We start from the raw sequence: 22,799 nt of genomic DNA on the forward strand, positions 1-22,799 counted from the left end.
CATGGGACTTGTCAACTTATATCTCAGGGTGACAGGCGCAGTGGCAGTGTTCCTCAGATTTTTGCGTAAGCTCTGAGTGGCACTGCCACTGTTACGGACAGGGAGGTTATAAAAAGAAGCTAAAAAGCGGGACGGTCCCGCTCAAAGTGGAACGTGTGGTCTGAACTTTGTAACCGTAATTTAATAATTGCTGTTGTTGTGTATGCATCATATTGGCTTTCCTATACCATAAATCACAGGTAAGATCTTAACCTTTAAAACTGGTACGCAGTATACCTCACATTACTGCTTGGTGGCAGAAGTAGGTAAAATCCACTAGACCAACAGATTTTTTTGTCTTATAATCTCTAGAGATTAGAACGATAGTAATAAAACCAGGTCCTCTCTTTTCGAAACTACATTAAACGCACCTTTTTTACGTCGCCACTATAAAATAGAAAAAAAATCATAAACTTTTTGATATTATAATTTGAGTCAATAAAGAACTTGATTAAAATGAGCTACGATGTTGCAGACAGACACAAAGAGAAAGGCTTCAAACTATAACCCCCCTCTTGCGTCGGGGGTTAAAAATAACCTTATTTTACCCATCTCGGAAAATCGGCATAAACGGGCGCTGTTAGGCAGTATCGATTGAGGCTATTTCAGACTGCACGAGCTCTCGCGTCTTGTTCTATTTATAGAAGTAAGTGATTCATTATTTTATTATCATGTTTTATGCTGCTACTAGGCGGAATGAATATTACAATTTTCATTGCGGTTTTTGATTGGATATGTACTAACTAACCAGACATAGGAAGACGCATAGCACATTTTATTTTAATTGTTTAAACTTTATTATACAACACACTGAAGTACAAATGGTGGACTTAATGCCATAAGACATTCTCTACCAGTCAACCATTGGGCCAACTATACTAAAACAATATACAAGAAAGCTAATTGATATTTTGTATGGTATATGTAAATAACATAATATAAACATACTTATTATACATTTATTTACTTATTTGACGGGACGAACAAGTCGTACGCCTGATAGTAAGGTACACGTCTATCCATACCAGTTGCAGTGCCACTTACAACTTTAAATTGCAAAGATCTGAGGGGCACTGCCTCTGCGCTCGTCAGCCAGAGACTTAAGTTGACAAGTCCCTTCAAAACCGGAACATAGTAACGCTGACATTACTGTTCGACGGCAGATATAGGTAACGTAGCAGTACTTCTACTTATACTAAAACAGAAAATTAAATAATAAATAATAGAAGTAATAATAATAATAATAAGAATAATAATAATAACACACACACACAATATATCCCCGCACTAGGGAAACCCTGTGTCGCGAGTGCCATGGACACACACATAGACAACCATACATCCAAACTCACGAGAGAAATAAATGTAGGCCATACAAATATTTCTCCTGGCCCGGGAATCGAACCTGGGACCTCTGCGTGGCAGTTTCTGTGTGTCAAAGTGTCATAAAATAATCTACTGCAGCCATAAAAAAGAGCGCAGCAGTACAACGGCCAAGTTTCACGCCAGTGATCGAGTCTTTTGTCACATTGCGGCGCATGGCAGCGCTCTACCACACAGGGGAGCCGCGACGCATGTCGTACTACGCGAATACGCGGTTAATCAAGTTGTACTTAGAACTCGATTTCACGCGTTGTTAACATTTGTTCAAATGGTTCTTACTAGTGTAATAATCATGTTGATTTTTTTTACGCGACAATAATTGTTACTACATTAAATTTTTTATTTGGATTGAATGATATTTAATTATCCAGTGATCAATTTCGAGATTGCATACTTAGTAAACTGTTCGATTTATGAACCGATTTCATGTTATAAAACTATTAAACTCATTTAGGACACAGATTTTTTGTTTTTTTTTTATGATACTAAGGGTCGTATTCTAGAACTCTACTCAATGCTCAAGTCAGGACTTGAGTATGATTTAAAGCACTGAAAATCATACTCAAGTCCTTGCCATTAGGATGGTATTTCCAGTGCTTGAAATCATACTCAAGTCTGCTCAATCCTGACTTGAGCATTGGTCTCATCACGCCTTGAACCTCTGCAACTGCGTAGAGATGTTGCATCGCTTAGCGCCTTTTACCGCATGTACCATTGTGAGTGCTCTGAAGAGCTGTTCAACCTCATCCCCCCTTCCCCGTTCCTGCTCAGAAGCACACGTGCTGGCCTTCGTAGTCACCGTTTCACTACCTGCCGCATTCCATCGCGTACTAAAAGGTTCGGTGGCTCCTTTCTCTGCCGCACGGTTGACAAATAGAACTCCCTTCCGGCACATGTCTTCCCTCCCTCTTATGATATGGGGTCCTTCAAGCGAGGCGTGAAGAGGCATATTGTAGGCAGGCAGGGTGGAGGTGGCTAGTGCAGTGAGGGTTTCATCGCTGCACTAGGTTCCTTCGCGTTTGGATACCACTTTCCACTTAACATCAGGTGGAGTGGAGTCATTTGCCTGTCATGTATAAATTAAAAAAAAAATTGAGTACAGTTCTGGAATACGACCCAAAGTTACGTGACGAACAAGTTGTGCGCTTGGCGGGAAGCGAAGGAGTGTCACTGTCGTCTCCATAGCAGTTGGAATGTCATTCAGAGTTTTGAATCGCAAAGATCTGAGGGGCACTGCCAGTGCACTCTTCACCTTGAGACATAAATTGACAAGGCCCATGTGCCTGTAATTTTACCAGCACCCTTACCCTTTCAAACTGGAACGCAGTAATGCTCACAATACCGTACTTCCCTAGATGAACTCTTTCATAAGGAGCCACACTTAAGCTATAATAAAAAAAATAAAAAAAAAGAATGAATTAATAGTTTTATTATGATAAGTATAACGTTTACTGTATGTATCAAAATTAATCTATTTATAATATTCCTATTCCTATTTAATTAAGGTTAAAGTTAAATAAAATAAATAAACTATAAACCTGACAAAAGCGTAATAATTTGTACAAAGCACAAGAACATTTCAATAATAGTTTCCCACGCGTGGGATGTGAATTGCGCGAGCACAATAACTCGGAAAGTTGCAACTTTATGAGGAAAGTCAAGGGAACTACATTTTCTCCACGAGAACTTTTTTCATACATTTTTATCACCAGTCGTGAGTATCTTTTTTTGTACTTCTACAAAACAAAAGATACTCACGACTGATCTTTACGCAAGGGTTCACGAAAAAAGACTATAACATTTAGGCTAGGTAGACCCCGTAAAATATGACCTGATACAACGACGTAAACAGATTTATTATTGAACTCTAGCACTAATTGATCCGATAGAGACACGTATCGTGTATAGAACTAATAAAAATGTAAAACAATTAAATTAAGCACGTGAGGTAATGTAGAGAGCCTTGTGAAAGAGTTCGTCCAGGGAGTAAGTACTTGCCACCTTTAAAGGGTAAGCTGATGAAATTACAAGCACATGGGACTTGTCAACTTATGTCTCATGGTGACGGTCGTGCACCTCAAATCTTTGTGGTTGCAAAGCTCTGAATGGCACTGCAACTGTTATGGGCATCGGGAATCGCTTACCACACGACTTGTTCGTCCCGTCATTTGGTATCATAAAAAAATATAGGACGAGTCAGGCGGTTCCTATAAAATTGTTCAATTGATATTACAGTCACACGACGTGGACTTAACAATAAACGACTCGTATAATATAATATAATCAGCGTTAGGTCATAGACGATGAGATTCTAAGAACCCTTCAAAAATGCCATTGAAAAACATTAAGAGGCAATGAAAGCGGCATTGCTTCATATCATACGGAACGCGACTCGACCGTGAAGCGAGGAGAAATTGCCATCACTTACCCACGTGCAGGCTTTCCGCAACATCTCGATTTATCATCATCGTACATTTATAATACTGTTATGTTTTTTGCTGTCGATAAAATGATGCTTCTATTAGGAAAGAAAGGATTTACTGAAAAGTTAAGAAGTGACCTAAATTGTTTATATTTATGAAAATCGTGCCACGTTTAAAGCAAAAATCGTAAATTATTTTAAAGAATTTTAGTATACTTTGATAGAGATATCAAAACAAGATTAAATCCCTTAACACGTGTAAAGTCTCCGGTTGGTTGGTACCTTAGTGGAGTGCGTGCAGTGCCGTGGTGGTGATAGCGGGATTTAGCAGGCGCTCGGTCGCGGTCGGAGCCCATCGGCCTGCTCCGCGACCTAACTCCGGCGTGATTGCAAAAGCCGTGAGCGCGAGCGAGACTTCGCCCCCTTCCACCCGCCCGGGCCTGCTCCGCACGCCAGTCTGCTTCTAGCCTCGTTATAGAGCAGTTGTGTTGCTGCTCTGTCGCGCTATCTAGCCGTCTCTTAATTCGTATAATTACTCAAAATAAAAACTCAGACCTTTATACAAATACTGGACGATACGCTCCACCGAAGCGCTACTGCCGTGCATGGAGGTGGTGAAGTGTTGTGACAGTGCATTGGAACTGCTCGCGCTACGTCGTCGTCGTGCCTGAGTTGGCGTCGACCCTCCGACTTGCGAGGTAAATGCCGAGACTCCTACGATCGCATACGTGGACGAAAACCGGATTGCGGTGTCGCTTCATAAAACCTATTTACTAAATATTCAGTGCAAAAAAAAATAGATTTCTTACGTGCGGCGAGCTGAACGTGGCTCGAACAATTTACCGTTAGCTCACGTCTCGGTCGGTGCTTCTGCCCTGTTCGTAAACTGTTGTTCCAGACAGTGTTTTCTTTAAAAATCTTCTATTTATTCAACACCATAAATTTGACCAGGCGTAATATACTAGCAAGTCAAAATAAGACAAGAATTGAACCCTGTTTAAAGTAGATACTTCAATGCCACTATTTCGATAAAAGAGGTTACGTATGCGGAAGCGCGGTGGAAATTTTATTGTTCTTCAATCAAGTGGTAATTCGAACATGTGATTAATCTTTATTGGAGAACTTTAGCTGAATTCGATGTTTCAAAGAAAATTGAACTTGAAAATACGTTATTGACTTTCTAATTAGGAAATTAATTTGACCTAAGACGTCGGCTAAATGTTTTCCAGTATGCGACTTAAAGGGCGTGGCAAATGGCCAAATGCTTCAAGGTCTGCGGGACGGGTTTTTAAATCGTGAACTACGGACTAGCACAGACCACTTGAGAAATTTCGACATCACTCGCGAGCGGGTCACCAGCCATTTAAAAATCTCAATAGTCTCCACAATCTGTTAGCTATTAAACAAGACCACAAAAAATGGATATCAGTGGAGTTAGTTTTTATAAACAGCTGTGTTCATTTTCGAGAAAATGTGTTGACGCTATCGAAACTGATCAACATGTAGAAGTGGATAACAAAGGAACGTAAAATACAATTCTCAGCAATACAGAACTGATGGAATTATAAAAAAGTTTATCTCACAAGTTAATTACAGTTACAGTAATAATAAGAGGAGTCTTTGTAGTGCTTTGTTTACCCCCAATTAATTAATACTTTTCATTTAAGCATTCTAAACTATGCGTAATTACAGTGCCAATAACAAACACATTAGTAATTTTCAAATGAAGAACGAAGGACCCAATCTACTTTTGATTAGTTGAATTGCACATTAATAAATGAAGGTCTGTATATGAAATAAACCACACAAGTGTGAATAACATCAATCAAGCTTGATCAAATACGAAAAAGAAATGTAATAGCAACAATTTAGTTACTTTAAAATATATTTCTCATGGTGAAATCAAATGTTATGCCTTAGCATTTTAAACAAAACGAAAATGTATAATAACAAAGCATCGAATTTGGACGGGAGCAACAAGGAAATTAAATTGCAAGGTTTCTTATATAGACACGGATAATTGTGGATCCACGGAGATCGAAGATAGAGAAGATGAATGAAATAGAAATTTTAAAGTGACAACAGTTGCGTTATTATAACGAAACATCATCAGTGTTGTGCGTCGATGCTCATTGCTTTCTCAACCGGGTCTATTTTTAGCAGCCTGTACAGCGGCGAGGAGGGCTGACGGCAAGTAGGTCGCGATATTCGCGCATCACCTGATGAATATGCGCACGCGGCGATTCCAAACTCACGAGAATTTTTGAAATATTCTTTGTAAAATCTAACTTCCCAACTTCAGTGACAAAGCTGTTTTAGTTGCATAATTTGCAGCAGTAATCTTCGTCGCTCGTTGAAGCAATCAATGTCAACAATGTAAGTGGGGCGTACCAAGGTTAAATCACTGCGATGCATCGCAAGTAGGTATTGTGCATAAGGTAGGTATAGAGCATAATATTGAGATGGGATCATTTTTTTATTTTCTGTAGTAGATCAAATAGATAAAGTAAGAATTAATGGACGAAATAACTCTTAAAGATCGCAAAAGTTAGGTGTCTGAATTATGGGAAATATTAATGCAACGCGCCCATCTGATTAATGACCATCGTGAATTTTAAGAAAATGTTTTTATCGTCGGTTTACTTGAATCGGGCGGTAAAGATTTCGAGGAATGGTCGAGTCAGACCAGAACAGGTCGTACACCCAGAGCGAAGTGAACGGCCGGAAGTTTTTGTAAATTACGACTCTGTTATACTGAATTAAGTTCTTTAATTAAACATGGGTTTGAATATGACGTACATTTGAACTGAAACTAATGGGATTACATTGAGTAATTTGGACGACGATGAGGACTGAATGTAATGTTAGATTAAAGTAGTTCGCAATACATCCGCTACTAAGATTTATTATGTCAATAAACTGTAACATACATGTATAAGAAAAGGTGAATCAAAAGTAATCGATTGTAACGTGAACGTAGCGGACGTTGTAGTCGATTGAATGTATCAAAGAAAAAACAAAGATAACGACGTTAACAAAATAAAAGAAAGATAACGTGGCTAATACTCGCATTTGAAAACCCTGTCAACACTTTATTTAACACAATGAAATTGTATACGTAGTGTTGTATGGAGTAAGTCTTTGATTTAAGTGCGGTCTGACCATTTAAATAGGTCTCAGCTATATAGTTAAGAGGCGTGAAAAAGAGATAGACACAGTAATAAAGCGAATTATAACGAAAATAAGTGTAAGCAGTAACAGTGAACGACCGAAATATGGCGTGAAAGATAATTTCCCTCGGTGGCCGATGTCGTCAGCTGATAGCCGGGGGGAACGGCCGCGACTTTGTCTCTCTTTATCTGAACGCACGCAGGCCACAGGGTTATCGAGTTATTTTTCAGATGCGATTTACGATTGCCATCGGTTCGAGGTGAATGGGTCAGTTTGCCTGGTGTACCAAGTTCATTTAGGGCTATTTCGACATGCCAATATACGGGCATAGAATCAACCTACTACGTTTACGTGTAGAATGCAGTAATTTGGTGAAGTAGTCAATTTCGTTAGTGAACAAAATGCTTTGATGAATCGGTAAAGTGAACAATTTGTAGGAATTTTGTGTAAGTAACTTGGAAGTTTAGGCCGTTCCGAGAACTTGAAACGATATTGTAAAGTCAAGTTCTGATCGTTAAAGTCTTTGTCTTTCTGTATTTAACGTCAAAATGTTTATTACAGTACCTATTACGGCCATTTCTTTTTAACGCATCCTTTTGCATTTACTTACATGATAACTAAATTATAAATGGTGTAATTAAGTTAAAGTTTAAGCAGAATCCGGCATCGAGACCGCAAAGCGTTAATCAGCGAACGTAGTAAGTTCCCATCATTAAAATAACGGTGAGATTAACTACTACTTGGAAAAGGGACCAACATAGGTCCCTGCGGTACGCCGCTAACATTTTCTCAACTTTAATTACTTTTTAGAAAGCTTCACTGTATTAATTGCAAGAAATTAATTAAAGTTAAAACGAAATGGTTTGGAATGCTGAATGGTGACTTCCGCTTTATAATAAGTGATACAATTGTTGGTGAAGTAGTACGACACTCAAATTATTTGAAGAAACTCATTTAATTGTAAAAATTTAACTCGTGTGATGTCAATCAATGTTATAAATCGATATATGCTATAGGAAAATTTCCGGGCTTGTAAGTAATGTTATTGTACTAATTGAATATTATGCAGGCTATCATAACTTACATCAAGTTATTCAACATTAGGTACACATTATGTAAGTAAATCATGGGTTTGACGTGCTCTAAGAGGAAGTCGACTATCGTGCGATGACGTCACGCCAGTGCGCCAGCACCGACAAGGCTGGTTGCCTGTAATTGGCCAAGATTGCTAGACGTTCGCGAATCATAATTCTTGCCAACACCGACGTTTTGACGGATTTATACGCATTAATTCGCACTTCGTAATATCGCTGGCCTTTGTATCAACGTTCTGCGAAACGGCTTTCTTTAAAGTTCTTTGGTATTGTAAATTATCTTACCGAGGTGGCTGACAGTAACAGCACTGTTCGATTTAAGTTTTAATGGATAAAAGACTTGTTCGGTTGGTGGTATTAAAATAAATGGAAAATTTAACCAGGTTATTCGTTGGTTTTTAGTAAAGAGCTCTCAAAACCTAGAAATTCTGAATTAAACACTTTTTTTTTAAACTTCCAATTTCTAGAAATTCGTTAAGGATTTTTAATACTATGAAACGTAAACCGGAACGGAATTCCACGGTACGGATCGGATTTTTATGTATTTTTTTAGCTAATGCGCTAGTGGTCAATGCCATGAAAAATATACTGTCAGACGTCAATGTCATTATTGTTACAATCTCTTAGTGTCATATTCCAGAACTCTACTCAATGCTCATGTCAGGACCTGAGTAAGATTTAAAGAACTGAAAATCGTTAGGGTCGTATTACCAGTACTTGAAATCATACTCAAGTCTGCTCAAGTCCTGACTTGAGCATTGAGTAGAGTTCTGGAATACGACCCTTACACTAGCTTTTTTTTTCTATCCTCTAAGCTTATTATAATAACGCAAAGAATGATAGTTTCATATCAAACGAACTGTTACACACTGAGGCAAAAATCAAATTGTAGGCTAGTTTTAGTAGTAGGTTAATTTTCGGTTTTAGTGAATATTTATATAAAAATACAAGTTGAAACGCGTTACTTCCTTCTGGAACATGTTGTTGGTATCTATTTTATGTTTGTCTGACGTATTTTTACAATCATTTACCGCACATTTCGTCAGTTTTAGCTAAAATTTTTGAGCTGTTCGCGGTGCAAGTTGTGTCTTGAGCACTGACGGCCCGCCCGCTTGTGTAGGCCCTTTGGGAGCGCTTCAATTTGCCTCACTTAGCGTGTGCGGACTAGGTTCCTATGCGTTATTATTCTAAGCCTTTAAGTACAATCTAGATAACAAACCTCCATGACGTTTATGAAACTAGAAAACGGACACTGGCAGAATTGAGACTAAGGGTCGTATTCTAGAACTCTACTCAATGCTCAAGTCAGGACTTGAGTATAATTCAAAGCACTAGAAATCATACTCAAGTCCTTGCCATTAGGGTCGTATTTCCAGTGCTTGAAATTATATTCATGTCTGCTCATATCCTGACTTGAGCATTGAGTACAGTTCTGTAATGCCACCCTAAGTAGTCTTACAAGCCATTCATTAAGAAAAAAGTTTTTGATTAATTTACCGTTTAAGTGTTGTCGCTTTTTGGACTTTTTTAGTATCGCAGTGTTGCAGATAATTATTTAAACATGTCTACCACACTTTTATTTTAAATCAATAAAAATGCCGGTGACGATATTTTATTTTTATTATTCTGCTAAGCTTTTTATTTCAAGGTTATATCCAGCAAAAAAAAATGAAGTTGGTTAAATTTTTATTGGAATAAAGTACCAAGCCAAGATAGAAATCTTTTATTTATAGTTTGGAATTAAATGACATATAAAATATTTTGAAGAACGAACAAACGACAAAGAACTTGGTCTTGTTCACTTCCGTGCCCTTGTAACCGGATACTTGTCATATTGTTGACGGGCAGCGGGAGAAAGTATTTTTCTTAAGGCGGGCCGTTGGTCATTGAAAACTTTATGCGGAAATGAGATTTATTTTTCGTGGTGCAGAGTGAGCAATTAATTCCACAAAGGTTAAGGACGGGCGGCGCATGTTTGCAGAAACAATTGTGAAGGTCGGTGCGACCGTAAATTGCGACTCTTTGGAAACTTGTTGCTAAGGCAGGATCATTATTGAACGCGAACATTTCACTGGCGGGAGATTGCCCTACAAAGCCCCTTTGATTCTGAGTAGGTACACGTGCTCAGGGGACGGGCCCGGTTATTATAACGATGTTATGATGCTCGTTTCTCAATCTGGTTTCACCTCGTGCCAATGGATTCAATATTGTATTTTACTTGTGACTGTGAAACCTTTGAACATTTTTTTTACAATGGATCCAATTTTGCGTATGTTATTTTTCTTTTAAGTAGTATTTCCTATCGATTTTGAATACGAAAGTGGTGAAATGCCGCCCGATTACGTTGAATATGCGATCGTCAATTTGAAAACTCAAAATATTGGTTTTTATTTTCTATAATCATTCTTTTTTTTAACCGACTTAAAAAAAGGAGGAGCAAAAAGAGGTAAAATTACTGTATGTTTTTTTTTAATATGTATGTTTAAGAACCGATTTTGATGATTATTTTTTTGTTGGAAAAAAGTTACCTTAGAAGTACTCCTGTTTAAATTTTAAGAAAATATTCCACCTCTAATGGTGCCAAACTAGGGGATGGTAAGCGACAGGCCTGTCTATAATATTTGCAGTGTCAATCAGAGCTTTAAAACGAAGATCTGAGGGGCACTGCCACTGCGCCCGTCATCCTGAGACATAAGTTAATAAGTACCTTGTGCCTATAATGTCACCTTCAAAACTGGAAGGCAGTAATGATTGATAGAGGAAATAGGTAAGGTGGCTTGAGTTGACTTCCCTGGAGGAACTTTTTCACAAGAAGCTCTGTTGCTAAAAAAATATTATTAACTCAGTACAATTCTCCTTCTGATCCCTCCACGCATCCCGATCCTTTTTGAGGGAATTTGCTTACAGATACTGTGCTGAACCCTGAAGGGGAGCAGCCCGACCGCACTAAACCCCTGGAGTGTTCCTCCTTTCCGCTGTAGGTACGGGTACGCTATTACACTCGTCCGCGTCCCCACCAGAGGCTGGCCGCGCCCTGCACAGACCCTCCCCGAGAAGGGAGACATGTCGGTCCCGATTCTGAGCTAACTGGAGCCAAGCCGTATCGTAAGCGTCTAGTTAGTCACGCCTTCGTTACCTTGGTCCACAGGTCTTCAGGCGTTATTATTATCAGTTTTTATATATCTCAGTATAATAAAGAGAGACTTAAAACATCGAAATTTGAAAATGGTACGACAAATACATTCCTACCGATATAATTTAATAATATATTTGGTCTGTAGCAAAATTTTGTCCGTCGTCGTCGGTGTATGTTTCAAGGAAATCGTGTTACCGGTTTGTAATTAATTTTAAAGGGTTCCAGCTACCCAGTCTGCTGCAGGTAGTAAAAACTACATACCTTTCACTTCGACGACGACCCTGCAGTTAACAAAGATTTTTATGAGTTGTATGGTCAAAATATTCAAAACTTATGGGTTTTAAGAAGGTATTACAAACAAAAAAGCGAATAAAATAAAAGTTAAAGTATTGAAAATACGCATAAAATGTATAAACATGTAAAGTCATACCTAATCTATGTTTATATGTAACGTTAGGGTGCGTTCCTATTATGTCGTGACGACACATAGTATGCAAATCAAAGTGTCGTGGATTGTACACATAGAACAACACGATTAACTGTCGTTCATGACTTTTTTGACGTTACGACGACAGAGTGCCGTGATGAAATGAGTGAATGGGCAGTGCTAGAACGACTGTCGTCTGACGATAAATGAAACGTCACGATAAAAATGTGACGACAGATAATCGCAGCTTCAAACGATTCTGTCGCGTAAACGACAAGGCGACTGCCGTGAACCGATAAATTGTCGTCACGATCTAGTGGAAACAGTTAGATAAAGATAAAATAAACGTCCCGACACAATCACGACAGATGGTCGTGATATGGGAACAGGCTGGACACGACAGTCTTCAAACGATAAATAAAAGGTTACGGTTGCATGAACGCGCCCTAACGTGCATCACTTGCTATTGAGATAGAATGCTCTCCCTAAACTTATCGTGAAACCGATAACATAGAAGCACGTGAAGGCAAAAATCACGTGCATTGTGACAGCAGCGGAGAACTTTGTGTTTATTATATCAAAGTATCACAATGATAGAATGTATAAAAACTGAATAAGAGTTACAAAGGAAGTGTCAGTTTGTTAGACTTCACATAATTCGCACGTAACACAGCGTGGTGCACCGTGCACGCGCAACACAACTTCCGGATGCGCGGGCGCCGCTGCCGTTGCGAAATCAACGGCCTCGATTTTTCAGATCACGGTCGTTTGATTCAAGTTGGGTGTGGGCGATCGTTTCTTTTTGGAGACATTATTCAAATCATTTTTAAACGCGCCCCTTCGGACATGATTTAAAACATGCTTTTAATTTTTAAAGCAAAGAAATTTATGTGTTCAACTTGTCAAGTGCATCATTAAAAGCTCGACGAATAATTGACGAGTGAATGAATGATATACATAGAGTTCAACACACCAATTAGTCCTTTTCACAAACTAACCTAACCTCAATAACAAACATTTATGTAACAAAGTCGGTCATCAGGTAGCGTTCTCAACGAGCTATCGCAAATGTGGTCGCGCATTAAACCGCAGTTACGGCAGGTTGTGCAAAGATTCGCGAGAGAACGGTACGGCGCAAACGCTTTCACCGCGGCCATCTTGTCGGCCGTGGTTGCTGCGCGGGAGTTCATATATCGAGGAACAATAAACGTAGAAGCTATGACTTTTCACAGCCTTGCAATAAAAAAGGATACTATAAAAAATATAAACATCATTTATTCTTAGACTACATTATTATAGTAAAGTCATTCTACAGGCTGCCGAATTACAAACAATATATTAATTAACTACTTATAGTAAATTTACAGCTTGATTTTGATTGCCTCTCCCGATCGGAAACTGCGTCTTTTCCGAGTCGAGGCGCATAATTGCGATTCACAACTGGCCGATCGGAAACTTTTGACATTTCTAATCGGAACAATAGTTGCTTTAACTCACAAATTTGAAAGAGATAGTAGGAATCAGGTTCATCTTCTCGCTCAGAAACCCATCTAATTTCGAGACTCGGATGAACCTAGACACACGGGAGGCTCACACATAGAACTCGCAACTCAGTGAATCTCCGGAATACAGCTCCATTCATTCTATCCGCTAGTCATCTTCAGGATCTCGTTGCTGCTACTGCTCGCTCTTCCTACTAACGAAGTGCACATTTTGAGTATGATTGCGTAGGAATTATTCACAGCTGCATCTGCAGAAATGCAGAAATTGGGGAGCCTCAACAAGAAACTAGCAATACGGACAATATATTTATATTTCAATAATTGTTTTCCCAGAATTAAAAAGTACTTTGATTAATTCTATGTCATATCTGCCCCGGTTCACAGCAATTTCAGGAATTGGCACGCCATTGTTACGCGATCGCTGACGTCCTGAAAGTCTTTCCAAACGGCTGTCTAGAATTATTTTAAGACTTGGAACTATTTTAACTAATTGTTTTATGCGTGGCTACAGTCAAGAAGTAGTATTATACTAATGCCAAATATCGTGAATGGTTCTTCAGGTGTGTCGTAAAAAACATGACATGTAATATGTAGCTACGAAGTAAGAAGTCATTTTAAATGCATTTTTTACAATAATTTAGCGCTACTATTAAGGTAATCGATAGTTGCATGTGCTTTAAGACCGTCTCTCTAAAGAACTTATGTAGATAGACATTATAGATACCGAAAGGTACATATGTACATATGAATGGTGACTTCGAGAGATTATCGTTAAACAGTTATTACTACAAAGATCGAACAAGAAGAATAATTCCTTCGATCCAGCTGGACTTGAACTACAATATTGTAACAAGCAAACATTTCCAACCGAGAAAATCTAATTACTTTGTTTTTAGTTACATCCAATTATTTGTAGACAGAGTAGTAGTAATTTGCAAATATGCTGACTTTTTGGCAGACAAAACATTATGTACCGTTGAATTCTTAATCATTGTTTTTCATTATAATACAAAGCGAGAGTACATTGTTTTAACAAAGCTTTCCTTTGTTACAGGCCGTTAAGTAATTACGTCATCGTGAGCTGCCAAACTACTTGAAAGAGAAACGTAAGTAGGACTCAATTTTGAGTTAAAACTGACGATAAAACCTTTAAAGCTAATACGAAACTTATACGGTTGCGAAATTTCGCGCAACTAGATCCGATTTTGTCTACAAACATCGATCACCTTAAAGAGTGAGGAGATAGTAGCAGAAGAAAGAGTTCGTCCAGAGAAGAACTGCCACCCTACCTATTTCTGCTACCAAGCAGTATTCCGGTTTTGTAGAGTAAAGGTGCTGGTGAAATTATAGGCACGTGGGACTTAATCAACTTACGTGGAGGTCAGAGTGAAGGGCGCAGTGCAGTGCCTCACAGACTTTTGAAATTTAAAGCTCTGAGTGGTACTGCAACTGTTGTGGACAGGCGTATCGTTTACCACCAGAAAAAAGATAATTATTTTACTAACTTATCCCGGAAACCCATCACCCGTTTGTCCCATGCGGAAGCTATGTTGTTAAACTACTGTGTTTCTGCGTATTTGGATAACAAAAATTTGTGGTAGGGACCCACTTAGCTCTTGCAGGTTGTCTATAATACTGTAAATGTTAATGTGTGTAATGTTTACTTACAAGGAGCAACCCCTTGCACATTCTTTCCAGGGGTATTACGAATGAGCAGTAGAGTTAAATCAATATGATGATTTCAAGTCTAATTTGCTTACGTATGAAATGAATATTATTTATATTTTATTTTGACTTTCGTGTTCGCTGCACTCATAATGAACGCAAAGTCTTTTCACCTCTTCTCGATATATTTTTTATCCCCTTGCGAAGTATAAGACCAATATTGTCAAATTCATGTTTTTAAACTAGCTGATAAACTACATAAACCAGTGCTTATACCAATGTATTAAGAGCGTCTTTTGGATTGCAAGCATTGGTTTATGTACATACATTTTTAATCGTTTGTTCATCTAATTTACTTTAATGTAGTCTTTTAGCTCATAGATTTATTTAGTAATATGGTGTCAATGAATGTTGTACATATTTGAAAATTGGTTTGTGTCAGAATTGTGTTCAAGATCTGTTAAGTTTATGTAAATGTTTCAATACACATTCTGTTAATGTTCCTATTATACATAAACAAATAAACTTGGCCTTGCGTCGGTTCGCACTGCCGCGCATCGCTAAGCGATTATTGACTACATCATATATTTTGTTTACTTACTTATTTTTTATCTTAAACATCGAACTGTATATTGCGAACTGTTGAAGTCAATAGCAGAAAAATATCAAATATTTATGACTGCTGTTTGAAATCAAATATATTCGCCAATGAATAAATTCGGTACTGCTGCGCATATGTCGATAGCCTTTTATTTATTCAACAACTGTTTTGCTACTTTAACAAAAACCGTGTCACTGTTTTCTATTTTAATTCTAATTTAAACGTGTCATTATAAATTTTATGTCGTATAGCGACGATAAAAAACCTATTCGCCTTAGTTAGAAGTGATACAACGTAAAATAAATATGTTTACATGACTTAAAATGTTTATCTTGTACAGTGTTTTATCTTGCCAGTCATAAAGTAATACTTTTTACTAATAAAATAGAAATGGCCTATGCCGTAGGTTATTTATTGCTGAGATTAAAAGATAGTATTAAATAACAGGAGTTGTTATCCGTCATTAATTTTGATGTGTGGGAAACAATATCGATAATTTTTGCCACATAAAAACAGAAGAGTAAAATTAATCACATAACTAGTTTAAAGAATAAAACAAACAAAACAAAACCATACAAACGGCAATAGTAACTTATCTGTGCCCAAGTCATATTTTAGTTTAAGAATTTAAACTTTTTGTTATATTAGTTTTAGTTATTTGAAACATACAAGACAATTAAATGTTTAACAATATTAAATGAAACGCTAAACTTGGCCATACTTGATATTTTGCACCTTTAGTCGTCTTGGCTGTACTTTTATCTGAAATATTTTTATGAATGTATTAATACACTAAAAGGGTTACGTACCTACGTACTTATTTATCTCTAATAAGGGTCACAATACAACCCTCCTCACGCGTCTGTCCCCTTCTTTACATAGCCACCCTTTTGGCTCGTATCGACCTGTGTTGCCGGGATACCGAACCCCTTAGGTGGTGAAATACAGGTGTATATTATGTTTGAATGTATTATGTGAGTTATGGAGTTGCCAGCTATAGAATATTTGATATCAATATGTTAAAACTTTATCTTTATGTCTAGACAGGAATTTGATAAGATAATTGGTTGGGTTTTGCTTTAAAAGCTGTAAAAGTTGATGCCTGATCGTGTCACGTGCTTAGTGTGTGAGAAGCGGGCGACGGGCTAAGTAACCCTCATGTCAGAAACGCTGGCAAACAACACATACATAACCTTGGAATATATTTATATTGAATATCATGATGTGTGTATTAAGTATCATCTATCATATTTTTTTGGAAATATACTCCTCTAGTTTGTTATTATTATGAATACAAAGATCGAACAAACAAGACTAAGGGATCTTAACTAATCCTTTCATAGATTTCTCACAGAAGACTAATCCTTTCATAGATTTCTCACAGAAGACTAATCCTTTCATAGATTTCTCACAGGTGGCAAGAAAGCCGACAAAACAATAATTGTAACTTTTTTAAAAGAAAAAATCGATCTCAAAATTTGTGGAATTATAATTACATTTATTTGTCAATTTTTATTGAGATAGGCTAAAGGAAAGTGGGTGACTATTAATAAACGGGATTCATCTCCAAATTTGCCACCCTTAGAGGTGGTGCTGGCGCCGAATGTTAACAATACCGTGGACAGCCCGTTGCACCAAAGTCTCCATACACGAGGAACTCAAAATAGAGAATGCACAGCGTCTGTCTTCAATCTGCATGGAACGCTATTTTGGTCACAGGTGTTTGATGGTGACAGGGAGGACGGAAAGAAAGAGACCTAGAGGCAGGAGTCCCAAGCGGTGGCCGGATCAGGACCCCTATCCAGAACTCTTCGATATCTTAACTGAATCGTTCGGCTGGATACCGTTCTCGAAGCGAAGGGTGCTTTCCGACCTATTCAGAACATTCGATTCGGATACGATATCGTTCTCCAACAACGTTTATGGAGTTAGTCGGCGAATATAGATTATAAGAAAAATGAAATCCTTTTATATACATTTTTAAAGACTTTAAAGACCTAAAATATAGGAATGCATTAGTCTCGCATAAAAATAATTTAATAAAATTGAACAAAATCCAGATTTTATTTAAAATAATAAAAGATTTTCATATTACATTCTTGCTTTGTAAATGATAGGACGTTCGGTAACTTTTATTCGATAACTGCGTTCTGAATAACGTTTGTAGCCTTTGCCGGTCGAGAAGTACGAGTATTCGTACGGGACGTCGTCGACGTTTGACGTTGGATTCGGTTATTGTGAATAAAAATGACAAGAACTCGTACGATATCTAATCGAATCGGTCGACAACAGAGTTATCGTAAGGTTATCGACATGCGGATCTCCGAACAACTGGAGTTACCTGTTAACGCTGCACTACACCAGGCGACTGAGCGCAGCCGATGGATACAGATAGTTAGTAGGATGAAGTGGAGTCACGATCCTCAGCAACGACAAGGTGATGAAGTAGAAGAGGTATTATCTTGAAATTTTAATGGGACTATTAACAAAGAAAGAAATCAACGAAATCGATTCACAAATGTCGAAGTAATTGCGTAGCATACACACAAAAAAAAACTGTCGAATTGAAAACATCCTTTTTTGTAATATCCAGTGACGGCACGAAGAAGTCGTGCGTCTGATGGTAAGCTACACGCCTGTCCATAATAGTTGCAGTGCCACACAGAGCTATCTGTAGATCGCAAAGATCTGAGGGGCACTGAGAAGTCTCGCGTGCCTATAACTTCACCAGCACCCTTACGTTAAAGAAAGTGTTAAAGACAGGATTGCCACTTGTAGAATATGCGTACCACTTTAAGGAATCAATGAATTTGAAGTATTTGATTTTAAGTAACAGAAGGATCATCGTCCAAGTCTCTATCACTATGCGCACTTTTTTTTAATTAAAAAGGAAAAATCTGTGAGCTAATAAATCAGTGCTGCCCGATTACCTGCTGTTGTTGTTTCTTGTATGTTACTGTCGATGTCATTGGACTCGATTTCGTCGGTTGGTTTACCATTGAAGCAACACTGATTTCTATTTGAAAACACTGTGATGATGTTGTTATAGTAAGTTAAAAAATGTGCAGATGAAACATTGAAATCTTAAAATTGTAATACTTTTGGGTACGAAAACTATGTATCGGAAACATGGTACATGTTTTTAAATTCACGTACATGGTCAATAGCTTAATGTGCTCTGACTGTACATAGTCTGGCAACCCTGGAACCAATGGTTTTTATGGGGTTAAAAAACACTGACACATGTCACTGCCTTCTTATCTGTGGGCGTTCGTCGTTTACTGAAATAAATCACTTGCCGTTTTTTATGTCTCGTCGACCTTGGATTTACAGATTATGATGCTTTAGTCGGCGATAATTTGATGACGATCTTTCACATCAAGGACTTGTTAACCACGTTCATACTTACTAAAGGCTTATAATAAAAGGATATAAAGGTCATATAAAGGTAAGAGAAACAAAACTCTATTTTGAGTCATATGTTTTGAGCTTTATAAAGAACAGATAAAGTCTTATAAGAATCTTGATGAAGTACACGAGATTTGCTTTAGTTTATCAGGTTTCCATGTTTTAATAATAATTACGCTAAATGCAGTAGTTAGTGTGTATTTTTCGAAAATCATAACAGAGACCTTTACGCTATAAAAAACATAACCCCTAATTTTTGCAAAGCACAATTTTACCACGTCGAATAGCTGAGTATCGTGACCTTGATCTTATGTTATAGGGTTTCAACTGCCACTGAGGTACTACAAAAGTAACAAAAGTGACCCCCTTCGTATGCACTCAGTCTATTCAAACGAATAATGAACTTGACCCGAAAATACTTGTCTGGTCTCGCTACTATGACCTTCCGACTTTTTGTTTAGCTATACTTTTGTACTTTTCTTTTGTTCGTTACATTTGTTTCGTATAAATGTCTTGTCCTGCTGTCGGAATTCGCTAGACCCTTTAATGTTCTTAACATATCATTCGGCTTCTTATGTAAAGAGCTGAAAAAGGTTACCAAAACTGTAACTGTAAGTGAAGATAAAGCCTAATACAAATGAGAAACAGATAGATAGATAAACACTATATTGCTCACACACAAGAACAAGTACATAAATAACTTAAAACTAATGTGGGCAAAGACGGTCTTATCGCTAAATTATCGAAACATGTGTGATATGCGCCAGTTTAGTTCTGATGCCTATAAAATGTTCCTGGGTTTGAATGCTTAATACAAAATTGGGTTCAGTAGCGAACCTTGGGCGACTCCTATATGCGGTAGTCATAAAGTACGTTTTATAATATACATATGTTCAGGAAACAAATTTCTTGTTTATGTTAGCAAGCATGTTGTTTGTGTTTTAAGGTCTTCCATATTTTGAAACATTTCCGTGTGTTTCGCAGATGCCAATGCCAGCATTTTGATGAATTGTTTTCTTATTTTTGGACTAGGTCAGTTCTACAAGTTTGAATAGTGGATTGAGTCCGCATCCTTCTGATTGTAGTGTTTTCTAGCAATTTATTTATTTTATAAGTAACTAAATTACACTCCAAATCCTCAAATTGATTAAACACTGTAGCTGATTCGTTAGGTTTCCTCTGAGAAGAACGAGCAAGAAAAAGGGTCCAAATTTTTCATTTTTAATAATTAACCAACAAATACCAATCAGACTATCATTGAACAATAATAATGATATTCTCCGTCTTTCTACGAATCTATCTCTCTGGGATTAAGATGCTATTCAAATCAGAAATACCTAATAAATAATTTTCCAAAATCAAGATATCCCCACACCTCATAGACGATGGGTTGTCGGAAACAAGTAGAGGGGGTGTTACGGCGCGCGAGGGGGTGGGGGGAGGCCAGACGGAAGGACCGTTGACCCCGCTCCGCCCCCGCGTTGCGCGACGAACCGCCGCGCCATTGCCACCGCGAGAATCGAATTTTGATTTGAAAGCTGTTTGACGAACGCATTATAGTCAATTTCTTAATTCAACCAATCGTTGTTAATAATCGAATGGTTTATACGCATTTAAATGCAAGCTATTAATTGTTAAATTCTTGACAACATTAGAAACTGTCTATAACGAATAATCTTGTTTTTTTACGGATTAAGAAGCAAAATCTTTTGAATAGGACTTTCTTTCTAAAACGTAATGTAGACAATTTCTTTTGTTTTTAAGAAGTATGTACATAGATAATAAAAATAGAACCAAAGCAGAACACTATCGATTGCTTCTGATAATGTCGAGGGACGTAGCGTACCAGCCTTACGTTGTAGTTCGACGGCATTCTGCGACCGACGAGCGACCGCACAGAAAAAAACAACAAAACCGTAGTCCAATGAACTGGATAACTATCCAGGGAAGAGTAACAGGTTTACATTGGGTTACATACACACCACTCACGTCCATAGTTCTCTTTAAAGTTTTCAACTTTATACTTTACTGTTGCATATAGGAGAATTTCCAAACCGGTCCTGTCTTTATCACCAGTAAAGCCGAGTTTGCATTGGAAATCGCTATACATGGTTGTTAGAGTTTCCTATTCATTCCTTTCAAGGGAATCTGCCTTAAGAATGCATACCGAATGTTTACCGATAGAATAAAGATTTTAGTTTGAAATTGCTCTAGTGAATTCTACAGACCTATCTGATTTCAGAATCCAGAAATGTCTGATACAGTTACTTAGTTACATAGCAAACTTGAAGGCTTTCATTGAAGGGGCAATTTTAGTTGATATTCCCTTTATGAATTTTAAACTTATAGCAAAAAAAAAAGATGGCGGGTTTTAGTAGTTACATTTTTTACACGAATAAATTTTTAGTTTATGTACATTGTGCGTTTCTTTATTATTTATTACCATTAAGCTGATGGCTCTGAAGCCAATGCTTTATAAATAAATAATAACTGCCTCCGTGGCCGAACGGTTACCATGCCGGACTGCCACGCAGAGGTCCCAGGTTCGATTCCCGGGCCGGGAGAAATATTGTATGGCCTACATTTATTTCTCTCGTGAGTTTGGGTGTAATTTGTGGTTGTCTATGTGTGTGTCCATGGCACCCGCGACACAGGGTTTCCCTAGTGCGGGGCTATGTTGATTGTGAGCGTTATTATTATTGTGAGCGTTATTAATAAACAGTAAAAAAAAAATATAAAAGATTGTTTATTATACAGCCTCTGTTGACTTGAATGACAAAAATCCGTGGTCACTACTATAACCCATTTAGTTCTTTCATGTTATTTCCAATATATTTAAATATTATTTAAGTATAGAATGTTTGTACCCCAGAATGTTTTTACTCGTTCTCCTAAGAGGAATCTGCCTTAGGAGTAAGTAGAGTTGTTTTAAGAGTAAATTACTGACCTATTGTTAGGAATTTCTAAAATGTTGAACCTACTCTAGTGTCACTTGACACCGAGCTTAATTACCGAGCATAATGTCGTAAGTCATAACTGTCATAACTAACGCATTCGCATTTTGGTAACTTTCTAGATCTTCTTCTTCAGCCTTTAGTCACCCACTTCCTTTGTTTTTTTCCATCCTCTACCCCCACTCCTGTGTGTAGAACTCATCATTTCAACCAATATTTTTTTTATAAAGATTTATGACTCAGGAGGCAGCGTTTGAGTGCCGTCCTAATTGATATTTTAATTAGCAAAAATACGGCGTTATTTTCTTGTAACTTATTATAGTTCTGTGTACAGTACTGTAATATTAATTATAAGGAATATACATTATGAATAATGGAAATATTGTGTACATTAAGTGTTAATGTGGATCCTGCCTATTAACTGATTTTGACCTTTACACCATGAAATAAAAATGCATTTGATTATAAATTAGGGATGTCCTGTTCACATCCACACACGTCTAGCATCAGATTTTCTCAACAGTAGCAATAAAATTTCGAGAGTGGGAGCTATACGAAATTGGAAACTACTATACATCCGATTTCGTGACCGGATTCGACTATAACTTGTTCTGCGGCCAACGAGTCGCTGTTGTTTCGATAATGATTAAACTCGATTATCGCGCTAGTGATGGTCTGTTCAAACATCGTTTGCTATTTAACTAATGCTTAACAAAAGGCGTGTCTTCACTTTCTTTTTTTTAAAGAAAGTTTCATTCTTTATTTACCCTTATTCCCGTCTGCCACCACCGTGGCTTATATATATAAGTAAGCTAGCTAATTGTAACTTGTAACTAGAATTTTTTTACAACTAGGTACTTACAATATTCTTTTCCAAATAAGACGGTTAGTATCTTATGTAAGTTTTTTATTATTTTAGGACAATTTACTAAGGAATATTACAGTTATACATAAAGATGAGTTTTCCAACGGTAATGAATTTCCATATTTGTTATGA

The 22,799-nt window shown here is 37.5% G+C and overlaps 1 protein-coding gene across 1 annotated transcript in view; it reads left to right on the forward strand.

Annotated features, from left to right (window-relative positions):
* Positions 1 to 4,417: 4,417 nt before the first annotated feature.
* Positions 4,418 to 22,799, forward strand: part of LOC113231999 — a 99,085-nt gene continuing 80,703 nt past the window's right edge. Inside the window, exons 1-2 of the mRNA XM_026466619.1 lie at positions 4,418 to 4,542; positions 14,229 to 14,280. The gene's annotated coding sequence lies outside the window, so the exon portion shown is untranslated. The remainder of the gene's footprint in view (positions 4,543 to 14,228; positions 14,281 to 22,799) is intronic.

Source organism: Hyposmocoma kahamanoa, unplaced genomic scaffold (genome assembly GCF_003589595.1).
Source record: "Hyposmocoma kahamanoa isolate Upper Pololo Valley unplaced genomic scaffold, ASM358959v1 66, whole genome shotgun sequence".
Lineage (NCBI taxonomy): Eukaryota > Metazoa > Arthropoda > Insecta > Lepidoptera > Cosmopterigidae > Hyposmocoma > Hyposmocoma kahamanoa.